The 17,235-nt window shown below is 44.7% G+C and overlaps 1 protein-coding gene across 8 annotated transcripts in view; it reads left to right on the top strand.

Moving 5' to 3' along the window:
* Positions 1 to 17,235, top strand: part of MGAT5 (alpha-1,6-mannosylglycoprotein 6-beta-N-acetylglucosaminyltransferase) — a 332,440-nt gene that overhangs the window by 249,747 nt on the left and 65,458 nt on the right. The window lies entirely within an intron of this gene.

Below are 17,235 nucleotides of genomic sequence, written 5' to 3'. Positions count from 1 at the left end.
GGTCACAATTTGTAAGAATTTGAGAGGCTACACAGTGCTTCCACATAGCTGCATGAAACACGTATCCGTTTTACAGGCGATAAAACAGAGCCTGAGAGATGTTTAGGAGAACGAATCCACCTTAAGGTATGGATGAGTGATAGTCTTCTTGATGTCATTCCTTTGATGACAACACTTAACACTTCAGAGAAGTCACCGATGGTGCGAAAGTTTGGTTGATGAGTGACAGAATTTTAGGCCCTGTCGCAGGTGGTTAGGGAGGCATTTGAGGGGTCTCAGGGTGGAGAGTAATTTCCTTGGTGCCCCTTTGGGAACAGCCAGTAGTCGCCTCCTGTGAGAGACTGGCAGCCCTCCCAGAGGCGTGAACAGCTGAGTGTGAATGACGGCAGCTGTGGGAAGAGAACATATAAAAGTATCATGGGTGAAAAGAGGGCCCTTGTGCTCAGCAGAGGGTCTCCTCCAAAGCCAGGACTGGCTTGGGTAACGGGAGGCTGAGGCAGCCAGCGAACATCCCGAGGGCGGGGTGCTTCTGGAAGGTTCCAAAGCGCTGCCTGCCTGCTCTAATTGTGCTGGGATGAGTTCATTTGTAACTCTTAGTAAACACAGCTGTTGTGGTTGTAATTTGCCTCAAGGCTTTTTACTATTACTCCAGCCCTAACAGTTTGGCAACCGATATGGGAACAATGGTGATTAGGGGATGGGAAAAGAAGTTGCTGTCTGAGAACGAAGAGAAAGAAGAGCAGTGGCTGTCTGTGGACAGAAGCCACTGAGCGAATCCAAGTGTGTGAAAGCCGTGCTCTGTGGACAGGGAGGCAGCATCCCAGGTGGTGACCGAAGGGTCTTAGGCGCCCAGATGCTGAACAGCGTGGGGAGAAGCCAGATGATCCATGCAGAAGGGGCTTACAAAAGCATGGCAAGATTGTTTGCTCAAACAAAGAAGGGGTTAAGACCATTCTTGGTGAAAGAGAGAGAGACCTAATCCTCTGACCTTAAGGCAATCTGAAAGTCCTCACTTTCTGAACGTGATGGGGCACAGATGTGTAAGAATAACTGAAATAGTGTATTGATTATGATAGTTTTCCTCCTATTGGACTTCATTAAAGCACAGCTTATAGGAGAGCTGTTTTGGATGAGAATTCTAGGAATAGTCTGAATTCTTCCAGAGGCAGAGTTGCAACTTGAGGGGACGTACCTATACTCAGCCATGCCAGGCAGCAGTTGGTTGGGCCAGGAGAGCAGAGATGCACTGTTGATTCCTGAGATAAGGAAGACTGGGGCAGAACTGGGGCGGGGGGGCGGGGTGGTACCCACACACACCCCTGCAGCTTCTTAGCCCAGCTGGAGTGGTGCAGTCCCAGGGGACTTGAGAGGAGAGATTGCCAAGGACACTGCCACCCTCCCAACTCAAGGAAGGCTTCCTGGGGAGGAGAGGAGCTCGGATGTCTTCGTTCTTCCTGGAATGCAAGTCCCTGGGGCTGCCCCAGCTCCATACTGGGAGAATGAAGTTCACTCCCCATCAGTACTGCTGGGGAGGAGTTCAGACCTACCTGGAAAAGGATGCCTTTAAGTGAGGTCCCTGTGGTCCTTACATCAATCCTTACATCAGTACTCAGCAAAGAGAGCAAAATCATGGCAGTACAGAGAAATTAGAAATGTGGATTTCTGGCTGTTTCTGGGAGAGAAAGCAAAGTAGCGGTATTGTTTTACAGTGGAAGTAGAGAAGCAACTTAATCTGGGAATGGGATTCAATAAGCCAGATGAAAGTGTTGGGCCAGTCGTAGGAAGTTTGACCTCTCTCTGGTGCTCTCTGCCCTGCCATGGAGAAGGTATGTGGGGTGCTGGTGTGAGTGGGCACCCAGGTGGCTTCCCATCCCAACTGGAGTCCTTGAGAAATAATTTTTGGTAGAAACTGACACCATGGGATGTACATTGTGGAACCTTCTGCATCACCGCAGAGCCATATCATTGAGACCCCGAAACAGGCCCTGCAAGGACAGAGCTTGTTGATGGAGTTTTAGGTGAAAAATACAGACCGGGAGTATATTTTCCAGTGTGGCGTTGGTTGTTGGAAACAGAATGCACCATTGTATTACAAGAAGAGGTATTGTAACATTGAGAAACAGTGATAAAGCAATTTAGAAAAAAAAAATTTAAGCGTAATGTGTGTGCTTCTAAAATCCTATTTAGCATCTATATACAATTTCATACTTAAATAAAAATCATCTAAGCAGCATATGCTCATAAAATCTGGCTGTGCAGCCCTACGTACTGAGAGAGGCCATCTGTCCTCCAGGTAAGTCAGGACTCCCCCTCAGGAACCCGGGTCCAGCCTCCAGGGACAGCCGAGCTCCAGGGAACACTGGAGTTACCCCTGCTCAGCTGGAATTTGTACAGCTGGCTGGCCTTTGCTTTTCCCTTCCCTGACTCTATTTCTGACGAGCCAGGGCTCCTTGGGGGAAGTGACGATGGTAACTGCCAATATTTGAGCGCTTCCTATGTGCCAGGCATGATCCTCGAAACAACTCCGTCAAGTCAGTACCAGTTTTAACCCCGTTTTCAAGTGACACAGCCGAGGCCGGTGGAGGTGAAGATCCCACAGGTAGTAAATAGCTGAGTCAAGATTTGAACTGAAGGGGCATATGCTGTCCCACTCCTCTGGACGGCCTCCCAAGGAATGGGCTCTGGCTCTCTGGCAACTTCTTCCTCTTTCTCATGTGCATCCCCTCAATTCTCAAGAGGCTGAATTAAATCCGTGATGGCGTAAGGACAGATTTCACAAAATAGTTCAGTAGGGTTCTTAGTGGAAGAGCCAGTGAGCCGGTGACACTGAGTGGGTGAAACTCCTTTGCCTTCGTCTTGAATCTGAAGCCCTCTAAAGGTAAAATCAGGCCATTTTTATTATGATGATTCATTGTAATGACTCTTGTCGTCTAGGACCAGTTAGGAACCGGCTTGCAGATCAGGACTTGCAGAGACATGTCTGCCCTTTGGGAGCTTGGTCAGAGACAGACCTACTGGCCTGGGCATGTGAGAATTAGGGGAAATTGAAAAATGACTGCGAACACTAGGTGGTACAGCCCCATGTGGTTTTGAAGGACAAGTCAGGAGTTTGCAGACAAGACTCATAAGGCTGTTCCATGTGCCGTCGGTTTGGGGAAATCCACTTCATTTCCTTAATTAAGTCCCCACAGGCATCTCCTCAAGTGGGAGAGAGAAGAGAGGGCGAATGGTGGTGACTGGTGGGGGGTGGGAAGCGGTCTAGGAAGCTTTGACCTAGGTGTTGTCATCCTCTGTCCAGGCTGCTGAGGGGTCCTGACGGCAGAGGGGGAGTCTGGGGGGCTACCCCATGGGGGTCCTGCAGCTTGTCCACTGCACAAGCCCAGAGGACACCATTCCCATTGCACAGAATGGAATAAAGCTGCGTACACCCCTGTGCATCCAGACCAGCGGGTGATCGTTCCAGGTCCTCAGAGCCTGCTGAGGTTTGGCCAGGCCTCCAGATGGTGCCAGCATGCTTGCCGTGAGTAATGCAGGCAGGCAGGAGCTTCCCAGCAGCCTTGTCAGACAGCATACTTACCTGCATTTTCCCAGGATGAAATGAGGGACTGGGAGACCTGCAGTGAACGGACCTACTGCCAGAGAGAGGCTGTGTGCAGTTACAGGCCTCCTCTTCCTTTTTTCCCTCTTTTCTCCCTCCCCCTCTGCACTTTTTTCTTTTCTTTTCCTTTCCTTCCCCTCCACCTCCTCCCCTTCCTCTCTCTTTTCCTCCTCCCTTCCTTTTTCTCTTTCCATTTTTTTTTTTTTAAGATTTTATTTATTTATTTGAGAGAGAGACTGAGATAGAGCATGAGAGGGGGGAGGGTCAGAGGGAGAAGCAGACCCCCCACTGAGCAGGGAGCCCGATGCGGGACTCGATCCCGGGACTCCAGGATCATGACCTGAGCCGAAGGCAGTGGCTTAACCAACTGAGCCACCCAGGCGCCCCTCTCTTTCCATTTTTAAAAAAAAAAAATTGGTTCATTTGCTAGAATTCATGTAGATCATTTGCTGCAGTTGATGCAGAGAATTTGTCCTAAATCAGTGTCTTTTTATTGTTATTTATAACTCTTCGACGATATTTTAGTGGAATGAATTGCCATATGGACCATTTAAACCAGGGACAGTTTGAGTGACAACTCTGAGAAGCAGAGGTGTCGCTGCTTTTGTGGACAGATCCCTCACGGTTGGGACGACAGAGTAATGGCTCCTCAGGGACCTCTAAGCACAGCACACCTCCTGGTCTGGAAGAGCCTTGTTGATGAGCCATGGGTAGGAGGCAAATGACCCCTCATGCTCACCCAGTGGCTTACTGGATGCAGCTGGAACTAGCAGGCCTCCTTCCCTTCAGTTAAGGCCAGGTTCCAAAGTATTACATTGGTTTTGCTTACTTACATGTTGTGAGAATGTGCTGGCTCTTGCAGAGTCATAATCCAAGGGTAGGGCCCCCCAACGTGAAACTCAACTGGCAGCCAGGGTGAGTCTTCCTACTGATACCAACCAAGGTGAAATGAGCTCAGTAGACCTAGACAGATCCCAGCTCTGACTGAACCACATCAGTGCCTAAACCACGGCCTTACCCTTCACATGGGCTCATAGCACCTGTTATGCCTACTTTGTGGGGGTGACATGAGAATTAAATAAGAGATACATGTGAAAATGCTTATTAAACTATCCCAGGCTAGACAGTGTGCCCATGAGCTATTCTTGGATCCACCGGAAGTGCATTCAGCTGAAATAAGCAAAATGCCTCACCAACAGTGGATCAGGTAGTTTTGCCCTCTCACATAACAAGGTCTGGTGGTGGGCAGCTGGGGGCAAGGGCAGCTTCTCCACATTAGAGTCATTGAAGGCCCAAGCCTCTTCTGTCCTTCTGCTTTGTCATTCTTAGCATGTTGGCCTACTGCCTTCTGGTCACAAGAACTCCTGCAGCTCCAAGCAAGTACCATTTCTGTGGTCAAAGCAGAACTAAGGGTAAAGGGACCGAAGACAGACATGTGTGTTCCTTTTATTAAGAAACAGAAGCTTGGGGTGCCTGGGTGACTCAGTCAGTTAAGCGTCCGACTCTTGATTTTGGCTTGGGTCATGGCCTCAGGGTCATCAGATGAGTCCTGCATCGGGCTTTGGGCTCAGTGAGGAGTCTGCTTGGGATTCTATCCCTCCCTCTCCTTTTGCCCTCCCCCGCCCCTTGCTCTCTCTCTTTCTCTCAAATAAAAATTTTTTTAAAGATCTTATTTATTTATTTGACAGGAACACAAGCAGGGGGAATGGGAGAGGGAGAAGCAGACTTCCCTCAGAACAGGGAGCCCAATGCGGGGCTCGATCCCAGGATCCTGGTATCATGACCTGAGCCGAAGGCAGACGCTTAACGACTGAGCCACCCAGGCGCCCCTCAAATAAAATTTTTTTAAAAATATTAAAAAAAAAAAACAAAACAGAAGCTTCCCAGTGTATTTTTCATCATCAGACCGGGGTCACATGCCATGCTTGGCTGCAGGGAAAGCCGGGAAAGTGGAGGAGGGGACAGTTGTGATTGGCTTATCAGATTCGTTGTGTCCTCAAGAGTATTCAGATTCTTTTAAAAAGGTTGACAGGAAGGGAAATGGATCTTGTATCTGTGGCACACTTACTCCTTTCTCTTTTCTCAAAGCCGGATGCTACTGTGGACGGGGAGCACATCGGAGACAGTGCTGGTAGAGATAAAGTGAAGAACCTATGTCCTCCAGGGCTCTGCCTTCCCCAGCTGATGTGACTTAGGTTTTCAGAAGGATCCCACCATCAAAACTGAACTTTTTTCGCAGTTTTTCCTCCTCAACCTGTTTCCTGGTTCCTATTTTCTAGATCAGAACCTCCGCCAACTTCTCTTACCCAGAGAATCGGCTAATGCGCACACTGGCCCTATCTCCAGATGTTTGTCCAAGCAGGGACCTCAGGCTTAATTCTAGCACAGTCGTCAACAAAATCCATGTGGCTTCTCCACCCAGCAGACGTCTAGCCACACTTCTAGCCCTCCATTCCCTGCCGGCTACTGGGTTCCTGCTGCTTAGCTCTGTGTTCATCCTTTCTTCTAACTGCTCCGTGAAAACAGACCTGAGCCCTAGAAACATTTCTCCTTCGCTGCTGACACCAGAGGGTAGAGGGTGCTGGAAAGACATTGCAGGAGGAAAAGGATTTTGCATCTGCTTCTCTAGTGGCTCCTACAGCCCCCAGGTCCTGCAGCCGCAGAGGGGAGATGGGGACCATGGGGCTGCGCCAGAGGGTGTGAGCTCAGAGCTTGTCATTGGAGAAGCAGAGCCTGGGGCAAGGTTCTTATTTTTTTATAGACAGTCTCAGTGTCTGTCTCTCATTTACCCTTCTCGAAGTCAGATTTAACAGACTGTTCAGCCATAGAAGTGTTTGCAGAAAACCCTAGAGGCAGAACAGAGCAATTGAGAGCATGGGCTTTAGAGACAGAGCAGAATTTGTTGCTAGGCTCTGCCACTTACTCGCTGCGTGCCCTTCTACCCGACACCTAACTCATCGAAGCCTCAGTGTTCCCAGCTCTAAAATGGAGATAGTCACAGTACCGACCCACAGGGTTGTTGGGATTCCTTGAGATAATTCTTACCAACGAATTGTATGTAGTACAGCACCTGGCTCATAGAGATGTCTCCACAATTCCTAACTATGATGTTGCTGAGGCCCCCCGGCGCCCAGTGGGCGGCTGGACTGGGTAGTTCCAGAGTTCTCACCACTCCGAGGCCTCTCTGTAAGCGGGGATGCACCTGCCTTCAGACCTCCCTGCCCTGCCTCATCTGCTTTGTGCTCTTGCTCTCGTCCGCTCTTTCCCCTCTTCCCAGCTCTCATTTGCTCCCGCGCTTCTCGAAATTCTGTCTCCCTCTACATAGGCTTGCTCTGTGATGAACGAATGGCACTTGATGGAACAGTTTAGAAATGTTTGCTCAGGGCCTTGCAGAAACACATGTGCGTTTGTTCTGAATATTTTATCTTGTGGTGACTTGCTAGTATTACTTGTCTCCAGGGTCAAGTATTTTCCCTTCTAGTTCTGTTCTTTCAGAAAGGAGGTAAGAAGGAAGCGTGGTTCTGGCTGTGACCCAAAAGACGGGTGAGTCATGGCTCAGGAGCAGAAGCACAGGTCCCGTGGAAGCGGCTTCGTGTCCTTGTGGGGAAACATCTGTAACTTCCGAGGGCTCCCCTTCACCCACTGGGGGTGGAGTTCAAAGAATTCGATTTCGTGCGGCCAACCAGCAGACGGGGACAGCCTGCCGGCACCTGGAGCCCAAGGAAAGTGGTTCTGTGGGCAGCTGCGGCCTCTGATGGGGCCGGGGTCCCTCCCAGGGAGCAGCAGGGCGGCACCTTGGCATCCTGAGGGCAGGTGCTCCGGGGTCTCGTTCACACGTGCGTGCCCAGCGCCCAGCCAGGCTCTAGCCGCAGGAGGAACAAAATCATATTTGAAGAGAGTGAAATGTGAACATGTGGATCAGTGGACCGGAGAAGCATGCTCTTGATTCCATGAAGAGCAGCTCTAGCCTTTTTCAGCGAAAGGACTAGTTGGCATCCTAGAATGGTATTCCTATGGCGTAGGAATTAGGCCGCGGGCTCTGGACTTGGTCCTGACCCCATCAATTGCCCTGAGGCCCCGGACACATTTTAACCTCCCTACGGAGGTTGTCCCAGCTTGTCCTCTGTAAAACAAGAAAGACACTGACAGTGCTTGGGTCGCAGGGCTGTAGAGATGAAACAGGAAGGTCAAGAAGGGCTTAATCTAGTGTCTGCCGCATAGTAAGTGCTCGAGGAGGGTTGGCTGGTAGCTTCCTTCCCTTTAGGTCAAGGAAGGTGTCATTCAGACTTAGAGATTCTTAGCACTTAAGAAAAGGATTAAGAGATCATTTTCTGGTCTGCTCTCTCCCAAATCTCTTTACCCACCCCACCCCCCACTTTTTTAAACTTCATCTTGCAAACAGGGATAACAGCACGCATCTCACAGGATTTGGGGGACGAGTCAACTAGAAATATACATGCAGTGTAGTTCCTGGTACATAGTGAATGTGCAAGAAATGGTAGCTATTATTATCTCATTACATCTTATTACTCAGCACCTAAGACTCCATTGTGCATGATTACACTTAAGTTAGAAAACAGCTTTATGCCATGACAGTGCGGGTGCACCTTCCCCCGCCTCGCTATGCTGCAGGTAGTGTGGTTAGGAAGGCGGGGGTGTGGATGAGGGGCAGACCCCTCCCCTACCCAATCACCACCCAGCTCTGTAGCTTTCAACAAGCTGCCTGTTTTTTTCTGAGCTCCACTTTCCTTCTCTGCTACCTGGCAGGTTCTCTGGAGATCTCCTAAGTTTGTAAATGTTGGTGCCAAGCCGGAATGGGAGCCATTGTTTTTATGATTCTGTCTTCATTCAGGGTGCTTTCACTGCTGTCCATATGGTTGGCTGTTACCATCTTTAGCTACTTTGTTTTTGCCCTGCCCCAGCCAAGTGGATTATATTCCATTTCTAACTTACCAGAGGGCAAGAATCTTGGTTCCTTGATTCAAAATGTATGTGTACTGGTTCCCAGACATTGTTCTAAGGTCTGGTACTGCACGAGTAAAGAGGTTGTAAGGTTGCCTTCAAGGAGCTTGTATTTTAATAAGGAAGAAGAAGGTAATGCATCACTAAATAAAATTACATAGTACAGGGAAATGTTCTATAAACAATGATAAAACAAGGTAAGGACATGGAGGATGATGGAAGCCCCTGTTTTTTTGGTTTTTTGTTTGTTTGTTTTTTAAAGATTTTATTTATTTATTTGAGAGAGAGAGAGAATGAGAGAGAGAGCATGAGGGGGGGAGGGTCAGAGGGAGAAGCAGACTCCCCGCCGAGCAGGGAGCCTAATGTGGGACTCGATCCTGGGACTCCAGAATCATGACCTGAGCCGAAGGCAGTCGCTTAACCAACTGAGCCACCCAGGCGCCCTGAAGCCCCTGTTTTTTTGAAAAGTGTACTTCTTTTTAATGTACCCCTACCGCTTCCCCAAATTCTAGTAAGGTCCTTACAAATAGAAGAACTTCTGTCAGTTTGTGCAGAAATGAGTTCTGATTTCTTCTTGAGTCACGGGAAATTTGAATTCCTGTCCTTGGCCTGATTATGATGACTTTATAGGATATTTGTGGTTTCAGGTACCCAGGTCAATGCCTAGAAAGAGTGGTTGGTTTCAGAAATGCCAGCATTTTTTGGAAATCCTGCCCAGGCTCCCTAATGCACGTCATGGTCATAGTGGTTTCAAACCTTGCAATCAGCTCTTGTGAACTTGGCCTTTGGAGGTGTGTTCTCTTAATCATTTCAGTGTGCAGTTCTAAGAAGTTGATTTTAGCTGCCTGCATTCCCTGAGCCCTTAAGTATGAACGTAGGTCTTTTTTGGTTAAAAAAAAAAAAAATTGAAATGTATATTTTTGATGAAAACTGTTATTAGCCTGCTAAATTCTGGTTATAGGAAGCAAGTTTGGGTTTTCAAGAATGTAGAGGAGCCAACATGAGCTGCCCCATCTGTAATGTTAGCCCTGGAGAGTTGTGGTGGTCCTCAGCTCTAGCTGCTGCTCGTAGGTTACCTGGAGAGCTGTTAAAAACCAGTGCCCAGGCTCCACCCCAGACCAGTTAGATCAGAACCTCTGTCAGCCCAATAAAAGCTCCCCAGGTGATTAGCGTACAATCAACGTTAACCACCATTGTTGTAGAAACTTCTTTGTATCTTATGGGAAGGTTTAGGCTGCCAGGCAAGCTATTTCAAAGGGTGGTTTTCAAATAGAGCATGCATTAGAATCACCAGGAACTCTGCAAAAGCAGGTACCATCCACAGAGGTTTGGATGCAGTAAGACTGATGGATGGAGCCTAAGGATCACAGGTATTTGAGATGATTTGGGAACCAAACTTAGTTTTCAGCTTCTGTACCTCCCTCCCCACCACCACCCCCCATGATTCTCAGGTGTTCCAAGGCTGAGAACCACTGTACTGGAGAAGCGAGGGGAGACGTAAGGGTCTCTTGACCGACCTCCATTTCTCAAAGATCTGGTTGACCTACATCTGCCATTCTTTGTCAGACATGTCGAGGCCAATAGCCCTTAGAAAGCTGGAGCTCAGGCTCCTGGGTGGTGCAGTCAGTTCAGTCTCCAACTCTTGGTTTCTGCTCAGGTTGTGATCTCAGGGCCATGAGATCAAGCCTCTCATCTAGCTCCCCATTCAGCAGGGAGTCTGCTTGTCCCTCTCCCTCCCTCTCTGCTCCTCCCCCCGTACTCTCTCTCAAATAAATAAATCTTTAAAAAAAAAAAAAAAAGTTGGAGCTGCCAGCTCCCCCACCCCAGAGGCCATGAACTTGTGTACCCATCATTTGAGTTGTGTGCACAGCAAGCATCATGTGTGTAGGCTACAGAACCTGTTTATGCCGCATGCCTGTTTGGTAGTTACATACTCTCATTAACTATTACATAAACTGATGTGAAAATTGAGAACAGTTATTCTATACAGACTTGGCTGTAGCTTTGGAAGAATTTGATCAAGGTGAGTCTTCTAAAAAAACAGATTTGCTGCTGAATTATGGATGGTTGAGAAAACAGTCAAATAGGGTGCGTGGGTGGCTCAGTTGGTTAAGCGACTGCCTTCGGCTCGGGTCATGATCCTGGAGTCCCTGGATCGAGTCCCGCATCGGGCTCCCTGCTCGGCAGAGAGTCTGCTTCTCCCTCTGACCCTCCCCCCTCTCATGCTCTCTCTCTCTCATTCTCTCTCTCAAATAAATAAATAAAATCTTTAAAAAAGTCAAATAAGGGGACAATAAAAATTTTGAGGCTGCATTTACATTGCTCTGCGAATACTTTTTTTTTAAAGATTTATTTATTTGAGAGAGAGAACATGCATAAGAGCAGGGGGAGGGGCAGAGGGAGAGGGAGACAGAGAATCCTCAAGCAGACTCCCTCTTGAGTGCGGAGCCTTCTGCTGGGCTGGAGCCCATGACCTGAGCCAAAATCAAGAGTCAGCCACTTAACTGACTGAGCCACCCAGGTGCCCCTGCTCTGCAAGCACTCTTAGGTTTACATAACACTTTAAAGAAATTTACTAATTGCATTATAGCTTTAGGTTAAAATAAAACATTCTTAGTACATAGGTATCTCTTTTCATTTTTGTCTGCTTTAAGGGATTCTTTTAGCTGATCAGCTATTTCTCCCTCTTATGTTGACTAAGAAACAGTCAACAGTGATGTCTGTTGTTGGGTGAGAGAAGCTGTGATTAGCGATTAACATATTAATACAGCACCAATTTTCTACTTGCTTATTTAAACAACAGTACATAATTTACTGAACTTTCTAGTTGTCTTATAAAACAAAATACCTCTAATTTAAATCAAACACTGAAACGAGAAATTACCCAAGGACCTATTGCTAATGTAGCTAGTGAGCTGTACTTCTTTAAAAGGTTTGCTTTTGAGATTTTCCTCTTGCTGGCTGCCCTGGGCTATTTTCAGTACTGCTGTTGTCCACTTCAGCCGGCTGGTATCCAGTTGTTATTTATAATACAGCGGTTGATTTCCTCCCTAAGAAATCCCAAAGCTCTGAATCAGGGGTTGGCAAACTGACCCAGAGGCCCACCATCTGTACTTGTATGACCCATGAGCTAAGCATGGTTTTTATGCTTCTAAATGGTTAAAAAAAAAAAAAAGGAATAATTGTGATACGTAAAAAATACGTCTGATTCAAATTTCAGTGTCCCATAAAGTTTTATTGGCACACATCTACACGCTTTTTTTTTTTTTTTTTTTTTTTTTTTTTTAGTACTGTCAGTGGCTGCTTTCACCCACAGTGGCAGAGGCTGGTAGTTGGAACAGAGACTTCATGGTCTACAAAGTCTAAAATAATTTTTTAATTCAATTTCAACTTAAAAAAAATTCACCTGTTTCTTCTACCTCCTCCGCCTCCCACCTCTGATAACCACCAGTCTGTTCTCTGTATCTGTGAGCTTTATACATACCTACATATATTTATACGTATATATATTTCACTTAGGATAATGGCCTCAGGATCCATCTGTGTTGTCGTAAATGGCAAGATTTTATTCTTTGTTATGGCTGAATAATATTCCATTGTACATCTATCCATATATCTTTATCCATTCATTCATGATGGACACATAGGTTGCTTCCATATCTTGGCTATTTTTTTTTTATTTATTTTTTTTTTTAAAGATTTTATTTATTTATTTGAGACAGAGAGAATGAGAGAGAGAGAGCACATGAGAGGGGGGAGGGTCAGAGGGAGAAGCAGACTCCAAGCTGAGCAGGGAGCCCGATGCGGGACTCGATCCCAGGACTCCAGGATCATGACCTGAGCCGAAGGCAGTCGCTTAACCAACTGAGCCACCCAGGCGCCCCTATCTTGGCTATTTTTAAATAATGCTGCAGTGAACATGGGAGTATGTATATTTTTTTGAATTAGTGGTTTTGTTTTCTTTGGATAAATACCCAGAAGTAGAATTGCTGGATCATATAGTACTTCTATTTTAATTTTTTTTTAAAGATTTTATTTACTTATTTGACAGAGAGCTCAAGTAGGCAGAGCGGCAGGCAGAGGGGGAGGAAGAAGCAGACTCCCCACTGAGCAGGGAGCCCCATGCGGGGCTCGATCCCAGGACCCCGGGATCATGACCTGAGCTGAAGGCTTCCACTTAACTGACTGAGCCACCCAGGTGCCCCTCTATTTTAATTTTTTGAGGAACCTCCATACTGTTTTCCATAATGGCTGCACCAATTTACATTCCCACCGACAGTGCAGGAGGGTTCCTCTTTCTCCACATCCTCACCAACACTTGTTGACTTTTTGATAATAGCCATGCTAGCAGGTGTGAGGTGATAACTCACTGAGGTTTTGATTTGCATTTCCCTGATTAGGGATATTGAACATCTTTTTATGTACCTGCTGACCATCTGCATGTCGTCTTTGGGAAAATGGCTATTCAGATCTTTTCATTATTTAATTGAATTTTTTTTTCCTTTTGAGCTGTATGAGTCATATACATATTCATAAATACATATGAATATGTTCATATAGACGTATGATATTAATCCCCTACCAGATAAATGATTTGCAAATATTTTTTCCCATTCAGTAGGTTTCCTTTTCAAATAGTTGATGGTTTCCTTTGCTGTAAAAGCTTTTTAGTTCAATGTTATCCCACTTGTTTATTTTTGTTTTTATTACTTTTGCCTTTGGTGTCAGATTCAAAAAATCATTGCCAAGACCTATATGCCAAGGAGCTTACCACCTATTTTTCTTATATTTTATGTCTCCGATCTTATCAAATCTATAGTACATTTTGAGTTAATTTTTATGTATGATATAAGAAGTTTCATTCTTTTGCATGTAGCTCTCCAGTTTTTCAAGACCATTTATTAAACAAACTATCCTTTACTCATTGTATATTTTTGGTTCTTTTGTCATAAATTATTTGACTATATATATATATAGTTCTCTGGTCATATATATATATATATATATATGAGTTCTCTGGTCTGTTCCTTTGATCTAGTGTGTTTTTATGCCAATAACATACTGTTTTAATTACTACAGCTTTGGGCGCCTGGGTGGCTCAGTCGTTAAGCGGCTGCCTTCGGCTCAGGTCAGGATCCCAGGGTCCTGGTATCGAGCCCCGCATCGGGCTCCCTGCTCAGCGGGAAGCCTGCTTCTCCCTCTCCCACTCCCCCTGCTTGTGTTCCTGCTCTCGCTATGTCTCTCTCTGTCAAATAAATAAGTAAAATCTTAAAAAAAAAAAAAAAATACTACAGCTTTGTAAGAGAGTTTGAAATCAGGGAGCATGATTCCTCCAGCTTTGTTCTTCTTTCTCAAGATTGCTTTGATTATTTGGGGTCTTTTATGGTTCCATACACATTTTAAGACTGTTCTATTTCTGTGAAAAATGCCACTGGAATTTTGATAGAAATTACATTGAATCCATATATTGCTTTGGGTAGTGTGGGCATTTTACCAATATAACATCTTCCAATTCATGAGCACCAAATATGTTTTCATTTATTTGTGCCTTCTTCCATTTCTTTCATTAATGTCCTGTAATTTTCAATAGACCTGTCTTTCACTTCCTTGGTTAAATTTATTCTTACGTATTTTATTTTCGATGGAACTGATTTAAATGGCATTGTTTTCTTCATTTCTCTGATAGTTCATTATTTTTATATAGAAACTCAACATATTTTTGTATATTGATTTTATATCCTGCACCTTTACTGAATCCGTTTATTACTTCACAAAGCCTAAGATGTTTATTATCTGGCCCTTTAAGAAAAAAGTTGTGGACTCCTGACCCAGATGGCAGCTCTGCCTGAGACTCTTGCTCTTTCAGTGGTCCTTCTAGGCAGCCAGGGCTGCTAGCCCTACATTCTCACTGTCCTTGAGGGCTTGCTAGCAGCCTGCCTTTAGGTAAATGTATTAAATGTAGCTGGGTCAGTTTTTCAGGGGTTCTTTGTTCACCTGTTCAACTCTGGCCAATCCTCTGGTGTGTAAGAACCAAGCTCTGGGTTCTCGAAACCATAAAATATTTGTAAAATCCTATTTCAGCTTTTAAAAAGGCAAATGGTTTCATAACTCTTTGATTTTGACAAATACCCATTTATTTTAAATTCCCGAAATTGACTTTTGGTGTCACCATTACATTTCTGAAGTTTGATGTACAAGCACTTCTGATATATTTCGATATTTGCCTTCCTGAGAAATCCCAAATTATGAAATCACAGGCTGAAAATAGAACTTAGGAGAAAAGCAGAGTTGAGCCAGACCACAGCAAATCTAAACAACTTCAACTTACAGCCATTATAAAACATAACAATCCTAGTAAAAATGGTAACAGAGTTTAAAAAGACACATTTAAAGCCTAAAAAGTAAATACTTTAGTAAATATACAACTTGACCCTTAAACAAATCCAATTAGCATGCTTGGGTAGTAGGGCACGTTGGGACGATTTGAGGTGCTGTGACTTCTTGGAAACAGGGTAGGATGCACAGTGAGGGACAAGAACCCCACAGGAGCACTTCACAACAGAGCCTGCGGCCACACTGAGCCAGGAGGGAGAACAAGCGTGTTGTGTCCCTGTGTGGCCTAATGCACGCAGCTAAGTGAATGTATTTTACATTAAGCTGCTGTTACTGAGTCTACAGAATATTAATGTGCTGAGGAAAAATAAAAAGTGACTTCTGGTTCTCATTGACATCATTCCCTATCCCTTCCCTTCATGTATGAGCTTATTGATGTTGAAGAAACATGCATTTTCACAGAACTGACTGTACCTCCTCCTTTATTCTCTCTCACGTCTTTACTTTCTCCAAATAATATTATTCATGAGACAGCAGGATGGGAAAGAGAATCTGAATCCCAATAACTGACCAAAAAAACCAAGCAGATTTCAAATAAGCATTAAAAATTTCAGGTCAGTATTTATGTCAAGACAGCATGAATACACCACAATGTATAGTAAATCCAAAGAAAATGGGGAATAAAAGGGTGTCTGGAATGCCATTAATCACTTAATCCTTCTTGTGCCACTTTAAGCCTCTCACATTTCCCAATTTGGGAAACCCTCAGCTGCTGATTGAGTAGTGTGTTCAGATGGGCTCCGTTATGTGCAAATACACATCCAACAAAGTGGGTGGGGATGGGGGCAATAGTGTTTTTAATGTCACCGGAATTTGAGATAGCAAGGTAAGCCTCAAAGATGAGGTTATAGACATACATGTATAATTTTTTAAAGACTCGTATAAGATTGGGTACTTATAAATATATATCAACACATGTATAGGGCATGACAACAGAAAATGAAAAATCATTAATAATATGACACTAGAGAAAGATAATAAAATCACTAATGATGAAGAATAGTGAGCATTCTCAGGAGGAAGAAGAAATACAGAAAATTAGACTTTGATAAATGCTTGTTAAAAGGAAGATAATTCTAGCATTTTTTATTCAGGGCATATAAAATGAGGTCATATTGCTCCTAATAGATGGAGAAAATATGGAACGGCTAAGCAGCAGCTATGCTAAGCAACAGCAAAGCCTCTTGGAAGGTGAGATAAGGTATGAGTAGCACCTTGTTATCAGCCAGGATCACATCACAGTAAGCTCTGGGAACATTTTGGTATGCTGACAGAAATCCTTAAAAGGATGTCAAAGCAAAAATTTGTTGCAAAGTAAAGTAACGGGTTATTTTTAAATGTGCAAAATTAGCCTGTGACTGGACTGTAGAGAATCAGTTCAGTGTCAGGGTATGAGCAGCTTTCAGAGGCAAAGTAAGAAATGCTTGAACAAGCCATTGATGGAAACTGCAGAAGGGAGGAATAACCTCAGAGGTGTTAGAAGAAATGCCATTCAAATAAGTGACTACATAGCTAAAATGTTACTGTTAAAGTTTCCCAAAATCAGAATGTTGTGATGGGTGAAGTATATCTGTTAAATTAGGAATTGAATTCAAATGTGACTATTAGGTTACATACACATACACACTAAAAAAGAACTTGTTAAACAAGTTAAAAGTTTTGTTTTCCTCTCATTTACTGCTTTAGTGGCCTATCATCAGGGACCCAGGCTGTTTTTGTCTTTCTACTCTGCCATTCAGTAATGACGCCTATCTTTGAAGTTACCTCTTGGTCCAAGATGACTGCTAGAGCTCCAGCCATTATGTCCTCAGTCCACTTAGAATGCAAGAGAAAGAAGGGAAGGATGGAAAGGGTGTACTTCCCTGCTGAGGAAGCCCACTTCAAAGTGTTCTTTTGGAAGCTGTCCCAGTCTTTACCTTACTTCCTAAAAAGAATGGGAAATATTATTAGCTGGGACTATTGTTGCCCCGGATAAAAGTATGGTTTTGTTGAAGGAAGAAGAGGGTAGCCACCAGCTATCTGTACCACAAAGTTGAGTATGTGCTAGGCTAATCTTTGTATTAAATGAAAGGGGCGGGGGGAGCTATATGCCTAGGAAATAAGCCTGCTTGGGACACCTCAGCGTAAGCAAAGGTTGGGATGAAAATGAAAATAAAAAAACAAACTGTATTAGAGTAGGAATATGTCAGAGACCACTTACTTGGCCAGATATAAGATCCATGATACAGTTTCTTTATCAGGCTGGCACAGAAACTCGCTTTCATAGAGCAGTGGCAAAGAGC

The sequence above is a fragment of the Leptonychotes weddellii genome, chromosome 3, assembly GCF_054177405.1.
Source record: "Leptonychotes weddellii isolate Sample4059 chromosome 3, ASM5417740v2, whole genome shotgun sequence".
NCBI lineage: Eukaryota > Metazoa > Chordata > Mammalia > Carnivora > Phocidae > Leptonychotes > Leptonychotes weddellii.
Note: the sequence above shows the minus strand (reverse complement) of the source record. Positions and strands in the feature narration are given on the sequence as shown.